This window comes from Helianthus annuus, chromosome 2 (genome assembly GCF_002127325.2).
Source record: "Helianthus annuus cultivar XRQ/B chromosome 2, HanXRQr2.0-SUNRISE, whole genome shotgun sequence".
NCBI classification, from domain to species: Eukaryota; Viridiplantae; Streptophyta; class Magnoliopsida; order Asterales; family Asteraceae; genus Helianthus; species Helianthus annuus.
The window spans coordinates 94,981,633-94,992,236 of record NC_035434.2 but is presented as its reverse complement, the minus strand read 5'-3'; the positions used below and the strand labels follow the sequence as shown (position 1 = coordinate 94,992,236).

At 39.6% G+C, this 10,604-nt stretch overlaps 1 long non-coding RNA gene across 1 annotated transcript; it reads right to left on the bottom strand.

Moving 5' to 3' along the window:
- Positions 1 to 2,304: 2,304 nt before the first annotated feature.
- Positions 2,305 to 9,928, bottom strand: LOC118489054. The gene is made up of 4 exons (XR_004886002.1): positions 9,741 to 9,928; positions 3,785 to 3,986; positions 3,222 to 3,693; positions 2,305 to 2,395 (listed from the first exon to the last, which is right to left on the bottom strand). It is a non-coding gene; the product is annotated as an uncharacterized LOC118489054 (long non-coding RNA).
- Between the last annotated feature and the right edge of the window lie 676 nt (positions 9,929 to 10,604).

The following is a 10,604-nucleotide window of genomic DNA, read 5'->3' as shown; positions in this document are numbered from 1 at the left end:
GCTCTCACTGCTCGCTTCAAGCAGCTTAGCATCATATGTCCCGATCAGGTCAAGACCCCAGACCAAACCATCAAGAAGTACATCCGAGCTCTGCCCGACTGTGTAGCCGACTTTGTTCACGCCGCCAAGCCAACAACGATTGAAGAGACTTACCTACTCGCCGCTGAGATCAATGACAAGCGAGTAAAGTCTGGCTTTTGGGATAAGCAAACCAAGTCTCTGCACCAAGCCACCGCAACAGCATCCACCGACACCGCCACTGCTCAATCCTCCAAGTCATCAAGAAGAAAGAAGAAGCACAACAACAACAGCTCCAGCAACAAGAGCTGTGCTGCCGCAACAACTGCTGCTCCTCTACAAGCTGTACCAGCTCAGCAGCAACAGCACCACCGCTCAGCTCCAGTGATCAATGCACCGCCAGCAAAGCGTGCATACACAGGCCCTCACCCGCTCTGCCCGACATGCTCGTATCATCATCCAGTGGGTCTAGCCTGTCGTTTTTGTGCTCACTGCAACCTTTACGGTCATTTCACTGCGAACTGTCGTTTTGGTCCCCGTCAAGCCCCAGTGCAAGCTACTGTCAACCAAGCTCTACTCCCCGCCCCTCACGGCCAACAAGCAGCTCAAGCACCTGCAGTCAATGCTCGAGTCTGCTTTGCATGTGGTGATCCTAACCACTTTGCAAACAGGTGCCCGAACAGGGTGGTTAAGCAAGAGCCCCAGCAGCCCCAGCAGCAACAACAACAGCCTCAGCAACAGCAGCAAGCAGCCCATGCTCGAACCTTCAACATCAATGCCCGTCAGGCTCAGGCGGATAACAATGTGGTTAATGGTACGTTCCTTGTGAATGGTATTTATGCATCGTGTTTGTTTGATACTGGAGCCGATAACTGCTTTGTGTCGTTTGAATTCGAGAAGCTCCTTAGTCGTAAGCGCTATTATCTGTCCTCGTCATTCGAAGTCGAAGTCGCTACTGGAAGAACTGTCGCCGTTAACTCTGTTCTCCGTGATTGTACTCTGGAGCTCAACAATCACATCTTTCTAATCGACCTTATTCCGATGCAACTCGGAAGTTTCGACGTCATAGTAGGCATGGACTTTCTTCGCGAAAACCATGCTGAAGTTGTATGCTTTGAAAAGATGATTCGATTCTCGCTCGCGAATGGTGATTTGTTATGTGTGTACGGTGAAACTGCGTCGAAAGGTCTCAAGCTCATGTCATGTGTCCAAGCCAGCAAGTATCTCCGCAAGTGTCACACCCCGAAATATCAGAGCATGGCGTGACTGGACCGGTATCTTCATTGCACAGCGGAAGCAATTAAACTAAAACTTCTAGAAAATGAACGCCGCTAAGTACTCGAATTCCCATGGGTTCTCCTATTCCAACCGTGCCATTGTTTCTGAAAAAGTAACCTGAGAAAGAACATGCGAAAAAGTCAACATAAAGTTGAGCGAGTTCATAGTTTGTTTTGAAAAGATTTAAAATAAATCTTTTTGATAACCGGTTTTAAAGTTTTTGAGAAAATATAGTAAAAGCATTTTCTTGGCATGATATATGAGAACTGTGAGTCTAGCCCACGAGAGTGTTTGTGCATTGCACGAGAGAGAATGGGCCAAGCCCAAACGAACCTTTGTAAGCAGGATCAGCGCGTCCTCTTACTTAGGCATAATTTGAAAAACGTTACCAAAGTTTATAAATCCATGTATTTCTGAGTTTCCATCAAATGAATCTTATGAACATATGAAAGTTTTAGTGTTGTAAATGGGTATGTAAAGCGTCTATGAACAGGTTGATCGTTAATGTTTCGCGAGGACATTAACGTATGCGGCGACATAGGAAGTACTCAACCTGTGTAGACGGTTTTTAGTGTCGAATCACCTCGACTGTGTCGAATCACCTCGACTGTGTGAATCACTTCAACTGTGTCAAGTAACCTGGACTGTGTCAAATAACCTCGACTGTGTGAATCACCTCGACTGTGTCGAATAACCTCGACTGTGTCGAATCCCCTCGACTGTATCGAATCACCTCGATTGTGTCGAATCACCTCGACTGTGTCGCCCGTACCCATTAGAAAATCATGCACGTTTCGTAAATATGCGCGTGTTTTGTAAAACCGGTATGTTTGATCGAAATCATTCGTAAACCATTTAAGTTCCTTGAAATTCATTCGCAACACGGTTTTGAAATATGAGTTTTCGTTCATCGCAAAGTTGTTTATTTTTGCAAAACTTGCATGTCTTCCCACCCCCGAAAACATTTATAAAAAATGTAAAACAGTAAAAAGTGGGGGTTATGAACTCACCTGGACTTCCAAGTGCAATGCTAGCCTAGCGTGATTCCGAAGTGTCGTTCCAAGAACGTGCATTTAGCTAGCGTGCAACTATATTGTTCCTAATCAAGGAATACCTCATCAGTTTCTAATAAAACAACGTAGTTAAACTACGTGTCCGAGCTCTACCGCGTCGTTAATAAAACGACCCTACGAAGGCGTTCTTATTATTGTTTGAAATAATCAACTATGGTTATTTGATCCCGTTTATATTCGGGATAAAACTAAGTTTCGAGATCGACTTATTTTTCGAGTGATTTAGAATATATATTTTATATGAAATGTATATATATTCAAATATACTTACGAAATCGTGTTAGTCGTCGCGAATAAAAAGTGTAGATAATTATATATATAGTTCGTTGTTATCGAATCGAGTCGGTTAATGATATCGTTTGTTATGAATCTTACGGCAAGGTGTCATACTTCGATTAAAGACGTTTAAAATAAATATAAATAATTATATTTATTTAATAAAAGTATACGAATTTCGTAAACTAATAGCTCGCGTTTTGTCGAGACGTTATAACCCTTTTTTTTGTAATTCATAAAACGTCGCCAAAAGTATAGATATACTTTATATTTATTTAGCTAAAATACTTCGAAAGGCGTCATTTAAACAATATAGATGTGTTTGGTATTTCGGATTTTTAACGAAATTCGGGCAGAGTTTCCTAAGTTTTTAGGATGCCCCGACAACTCAAATTGTTGTTATTTTGTCAAAATTCAACAATTGTCAACTAACAATATATAGGTAATTTTCGTCAAGCGCTAAAACGTATATATTAACTAATGTATAAACGTTATTTAATCGGATCGAGCTCGGTCGCGTAACAATATAAGATCTATAACTATATAATTTGAGATTTCGTGTCGTTTAAACTTTACCGCGCTTGGGTTGACCGAGTTTTGACCCAGTGTTGACTGTGGTTGACCCGAAACTTCTCGTTGATTCAGTTTGACCGTACTTTGACTGAGGTTGACCGATACGAACCGTGTGAACCGAAACTGGACCGAAATGTGTCAAACTGAACCCAATATGTCCCGAAACAAATCTGAACCAAGTCGTTGACTCGTATTGACCAAAAACCGAACTGAGTTGACTCACTTAGTTGACCGGGTCTGACCCGGGTTGACCGAACCGAGACTGAGTCGACCCGTGTTAAACCGTGTTGCACCAAAGTTGACTCGAACTCGAACCCGTGACCAAATCTGCACCGGAGATTACATCTTGAGCTAACTAAGAACTGAGCATGAATCTGACCCATCTGAACAAATCTGAAGCACCACCGTCACTATCACCGCCGTGGCTCCGCCACCGTCGGCGAAGCTTCATCGGCTCGTCACCACCACCATCATCCTCAACATCACACCAACATAAACAACCACAACAATTCGTCATCATGAGTAAAAAAAAATGAAGAGAAAAGGCGAGTGAGGTGAAGGTTTACCATAAAAGTTGTCGAAAACAATGTCGCCGCCGTCATCTAGCCTCCACTGCCGCTGCCGCCGCCGCCGACCGGCGACGGCTCTGGTTTCGTCGCTCACCACCTCCTTGGTTCCTCTCTCTCGCTCAGCCGACCTCCGATTTCAAGTGGGTGTGAAGAGACGCAGGTGAGTTGAATGGGGTGTGGCCGGTCAGTCGCTCACCACCTCCACCCGACGATGGTGGTGGTGGTCCGTTTCATACATCGAAGAGGGGGATGTGGGTGTTATCGGAGGAGAAGGGGAGAGATGCTGAGGGTGTTATGTCGTCATGACACAAGGTCTTGATTGAAGTGAGGCTAGTGACCCAATAGACATTTAATCAAACAAGCCATACTGGCATGCGTACAAGAAAAGAAAAGGACTTTTAGAAAGATATGGTAATAGTATGGGTAAAGATTTTGAATCAGTATGTTTCCTTTTGACTTTCAAAGCCTAGATATCTTTTCTTTTGTTTCTTTTTCTTATATTAATTTATTTACTTTATATAATTTTTTTTTCTTTTTAACTCCAACGACACATGCTGAAGGAGTTGTTTGTTTTTCTTTGTTTCATATTTTCTTTATTACTTATTATATTTAGTAATTTTTAATATATAATCCATGTATACATATAAATACATACTCCCAAAACCATATTTGAATGCATATAATTATATATTATGCATACAAATATTTTGTTAAGCGCTTCCTAGTATTTTGTTAAATATCACCAACGTTCATGTTTGTTCGGTTGACTTGTGTGTGTGGCCTGCCAATTTTTTTTGAAATTGCCAGGTGCAAAATGTGACACGAATAGACATTGTTATGCATCTAACGATCCAATTAATTATAAAAAAAATAAATAAATAGTTTAAAATGTAGGATCATAATGTGTGCGAGATTCGAGTTCGTATGGATGTTAGCCTGAATTTACCGGTTGTCACATTCTCCCCCTGTTACGAAAATTTCGTCCTCGAAATTTAGACTATGTTATCTCCTCAGGGTTGTGTCATTTCGCAGGTAAGTCCGAATAATACCAAAGCGAATGACCGTGTAATCGAACCAAAACTTGTTCACCTTACGTGATTTCATGATCATTTTGCATCAATAGGAACCCAACGGTTTAGCTGAGTTTGTTTTAGAAGTCGATGTCAAGTGAACGAGATGTTGTGATACTATCACCAATGTGACTAGGTTTATTGGGTTCAACAAAAGAGCAAATTCAACCAATGGAATTCCAAATGAACGTTCACAAACTGCAAATCAATTTTTGAAACAATAGAATTTACTACCAACGGAATCTAGTGTTGGTTGTTGTATAAGTGAAACTCGAATTCAACAAACTCAATTAAGTAGAATTATAAAAATGATTTATCAACTTTTGAATCATTAAATGAATAAAATCAACGTGTTGCAAGGATACACCGAAATGAAATACAACCGAACCTGGTGTATCATCGTCTTAATACATAGTTGCATTAAGACTATTTAAATGATTAGCCAAGCAAAGAGCGTACGTAGTTTTGCATGAAACGCTCGATCATTATTAGCCCAAGCTACAAGTTCATTCCGACACCACAAGGTGTCGTAGTGATTGAAACAATTCAATAATAGTGGTGATCAAACAAGTTCACCGTGTTTGAAATCAGATGAAAGGTTCAACGAAGTAAATTTGAATGTTTGTTTCAAACAAATATCATATGATTTTCGATTGAAAATAAAACCAATAAATAATGTTTTTCAATCGAAGATGAACGAACAATAAATATCCCAAAACGTTTGATCGACGATGAATGAACTGTTAAGAGGTACACCGGAAAATGAAATACATTTGTGTACCATTATCTTAACACACGATTGTGTTAAGATTGCTTTAATATGATAAACCAACAAGGTGGATTTAATATCAATAACAAATAAATAAATGATTAAATCCGAATATAATGTGAGCAACGAGATTAGCGCAAGCTTCAGATTAGTGAAAACACCACCGAAAGGTGTCAAAATCAACAATTGATTCAATGAGGTCGAAGATCAAATAAGCATGTTATGGTTCTAAGCGAATGAAGTGCTTGTTAGGATTATTTCAAATATGAGGACACGAGTCCATCATATGTGGCCTTGAAGTGAATACGCACTGCGAGCAAGTTCAAACAATTGAACTTGGGTTAGACACATTCCAACAATGAATGCATGTATCAATAAGAAATTTTCGACATGGTTACAATGAAAAACCATGTATACCACACAAAAGAAACTGAGTTTTCCAAGAGATCCGTTGACTCGATACCAAGGAGTCAACATTATGCAATAATAAAGTTTATCTAGATCACAATGCAAGGAGTGAGTATAGCGAAATAATATTTGAACTTGGTAAAGCAACAATTTCAAGTGGAGTCACATGCGTAACAAACAACGCATGTATAAATATGAATTAGTCAAGAATGAAGCAAATGAGCATTCGCTATTATGTAAGAATATTTTTGTGATGCAATGATCATTAGGGGGAGTAGAAATGTAAAAAAAATCTACTCACTAGATGCAAAACTCGGAATTTCAATAAAAGAAATTTAAGGACTTTACCTGGAATTTCGTTTGATAGCCGGTTGTTAGGTGACGTTACCATGGAATGTCGAACATAGTGTATTCGCCATTAATGAAGGAGGGGGGGATGCGAAGACATGTGACTTCCTTTGCAGCGCCAACAATTGTGAGTCTCTTCAGACTAAGTATCAACTGTTGTGAAATCTTGTGAAATCTTCTTCCGCTGACGAGATAAGCATCGTTGTTGTCGTGCCAATTTGTGTTTTCTCCAAGGCCTTGCCTCGAAAGTCGTGTGTGGTGTACTTCGACGTCCGCTGATGTATAGTTTAACTTTCACGTATAGTTGCGCAATAGCGTTTCGTCCCGCGTAGGTTACCTGCTCGGGTAACTAAAATAGCATAGACAATACAGATAATGGCGTTTGCCCGAGTTGTTAGTCATGGTTTCTAAGTGAGGACCTTTAATGAATTTCGACATAAGCTTTACAAAGGTCCTAAATGCATGTTATCCAAAACTCTTTAAGTTTTTCTTAATGTGTGTAATTGTTTCGTGTACTGTGTATCGACACAACATTTGTATATGTTTAAAATCAAAACAGTTGACTCATTGTTCTTGGCAACGGTTGGAAACCCATATTCAGTCATAGGCGTTCTGTATGTGTCCAAGTATTAATAATCTAAGTCCCCAGAGGAAAGTGAGGTTAAAGCCTAGGTATCTCTACAGAAACCTAATTCGCTGAAACCTATAGCTCTGATACCAATCTGTCACACCCCGAAATATCAGAGCATGGCGTGACTGGACCGGTATCTTCATTGCACAGCGGAAGCAATTAAACTAAAACTTCTAGAAAATGAACGCCGCTAAGTACTCGAATTCCCATGGGTTCTCCTATTCCAACCGTGCCATTGTTTCTGAAAAAGTAACCTGAGAAAGAACATGCGAAAAAGTCAACATAAAGTTGAGCGAGTTCATAGTTTGTTTTGAAAAGATTTAAAATAAATCTTTTTGATAACCGGTTTTAAAGTTTTTGAGAAAATATAGTAAAAGCATTTTCTTGGCATGATATATGAGAACTGTGAGTCTAGCCCACGAGAGTGTTTGTGCATTGCACGAGAGAGAATGGGCCAAGCCCAAACGAACCTTTGTAAGCAGGATCAGCGCGTCCTCTTACTTAGGCATAATTTGAAAAACGTTACCAAAGTTTATAAATCCATGTATTTCTGAGTTTCCATCAAATGAATCTTATGAACATATGAAAGTTTTAGTGTTGTAAATGGGTATGTAAAGCATCTATGAACAGGTTGATCGTTAATGTTTCGCGAGGACATTAACGTATGCGGCGACATAGGAAGTACTCAACCTGTGTAGACGGTTTTTAGTGTCGAATCACCTCGACTGTGTCGAATCACCTCGACTGTGTGAATCACTTCAACTGTGTCAAGTAACCTGGACTGTGTCAAATAACCTCGACTGTGTGAATCACCTCGACTGTGTCGAATAACCTCGACTGTGTCGAATCCCCTCGACTGTATCGAATCACCTCGATTGTGTCGAATCACCTCGACTGTGTCGCCCGTACCCATTAGAAAATCATGCACGTTTCGTAAATATGCGCGTGTTTTGTAAAACCGGTATGTTTGATCGAAATCATTCGTAAACCATTTAAGTTCCTTGAAATTCATTCGCAACACGGTTTTGAAATATGAGTTTTCGTTCATCGCAAAGTTGTTTATTTTTGCAAAACTTGCATGTCTTCCCACCCCCGAAAACATTTATAAAAAATGTAAAACAGTAAAAAGTGGGGGTTATGAACTCACCTGGACTACCAAGTGCAATGCTAGCCTAGCGTGATTCCGAAGTGTCGTTCCAAGAACGTGCATTTAGCTAGCGTGCAACTATATTGTTCCTAATCAAGGAATACCTCATCAGTTTCTAATAAAACAACGTAGTTAAACTACGTGTCCGAGCTCTACCGCGTCGTTAATAAAACGACCCTACGAAGGCGTTCTTACTATTGTTTGAAATAATCAACTATGGTTATTTGATCCCGTTTATATTCGGGATAAAACTAAGTTTTGAGATCGACTTATTTTTCGAGTGATTTAGAATATATATTTTATATGAAATGTATATATATATTCAAATATACTTACGAAATCGTGTTAGTCGTCGCGAATAAAAAGTGTAGATAATTATATATATAGTTCGTTGTTATCGAATCGAGTCGGTTAATGATATCGTTTGTTATGAATCTTACGGCAAGGTGTCATACTTCGATTAAAGACGTTTAAAATAAATATAAATAATTATATTTATTTAATAAAAGTATACGAATTTCGTAAACTAATAGCTCGCGTTTTGTCGAGACGTTATAACCCTTTTTTTTGTAATTCATAAAACGTCGCCAAAAGTATAGATATACTTTATATTTATTTAGCTAAAATACTTCGAAAGGCGTCATTTAAACAATATAGATGTGTTTGGTATTTCGGATTTTTAACGAAATTCGGGCAGAGTTTCCTAAGTTTTTAGGATGCCCCGACAACTCAAATTGTTGTTATTTTGTCAAAATTCAACAATTGTCAACTAACAATATATAGGTAATTTTCGTCAAGCGCTAAAACGTATATATTAACTAATGTATAAACGTTATTTAATCGGATCGAGCTTGGTCGCGTAACAATATAAGATCTATAACTATATAATTTGAGATTTCGTGTCGTTTAAACTTTACCGCGCTTGGGTTGACCGAGTTTTGACCCAGTGTTGACTGTGGTTGACCCGAAACTTCTCGTTGATTCAGTTTGACCGTACTTTGACTGAGGTTGACCGATACGAACCGTGTGAACCGAAACTGGACCGAAATGTGTCAAACTGAACCCAATATGTCCCGAAACAAATCTGAACCAAGTCGTTGACTCGTATTGACCAAAAACCGAACTGAGTTGACTCACTTAGTTGACCGGGTCTGACCCGGGTTGACCGAACCGAGACTGAGTCGACCCGTGTTAAACCGTGTTGCACCAAAGTTGACTCGAACTCGAACCCGTGACCAAATCTGCACCGGAGATTACATCTTGAGCTAACTAAGAACTGAGCATGAATCTGACCCATCTGAACAAATCTGAAGCACCACCGTCACTATCACCGCCGTGGCTCCGCCACCGTCGGCGAAGCTTCATCGGCTCGTCACCACCACCATCATCCTCAACATCACACCAACATAAACAACCACAACAATTCGTCATCATGAGTAAAAAAAAATGAAGAGAAAAGGCGAGTGAGGTGAAGGTTTACCATAAAAGTTGTCGAAAACAATGTCGCCGCCGTCATCTAGCCTCCACTGCCGCTGCCGCCGCCGCCGACCGGCGACGGCTCTGGTTTCGTCGCTCACCACCTCCTTGGTTCCTCTCTCTCGCTCAGCCGACCTCCGATTTCAAGTGGGTGTGAAGAGACGCAGGTGAGTTGAATGGGGTGTGGCCGGTCAGTCGCTCACCACCTCCACCCGACGATGGTGGTGGTGGTCCGTTTCATACATCGAAGAGGGGGATGTGGGTGTTATCGGAGGAGAAGGGGAGAGATGCTGAGGGTGTTATGTCGTCATGACACAAGGTCTTGATTGAAGTGAGGCTAGTGACCCAATAGACATTTAATCAAACAAGCCATACTGGCATGCGTACAAGAAAAGAAAAGGACTTTTAGAAAGATATGGTAATAGTATGGGTAAAGATTTTGAATCAGTATGTTTCCTTTTGACTTTCAAAGCCTAGATATCTTTTCTTTTGTTTCTTTTTCTTATATTAATTTATTTACTTTATATAATTTTTTTTTTCTTTTTAACTCCAACGACACATGCTGAAGGAGTTGTTTGTTTTTCTTTGTTTCATATTTTCTTTATTACTTATTATATTTAGTAATTTTTAATATATAATCCATGTATACATATAAATACATACTCCCAAAACCATATTTGAATGCATATAATTATATATTATGCATACAAATATTTTGTTAAGCGCTTCCTAGTATTTTGTTAAATATCACCAACGTTCATGTTTGTTCGGTTGACTTGTGTGTGTGGCCTGCCAATTTTTTTTGAAATTGCCAGGTGCAAAATGTGACACGAATAGACATTGTTATGCATCTAACGATCCAATTAATTATAAAAAAAATAAATAAATAGTTTAAAATGTAGGATCATAATGTGTGCGAGATTCGAGTTCGTATGGATGTTAGCCTGAATTTACCGGTTGTCACAGCA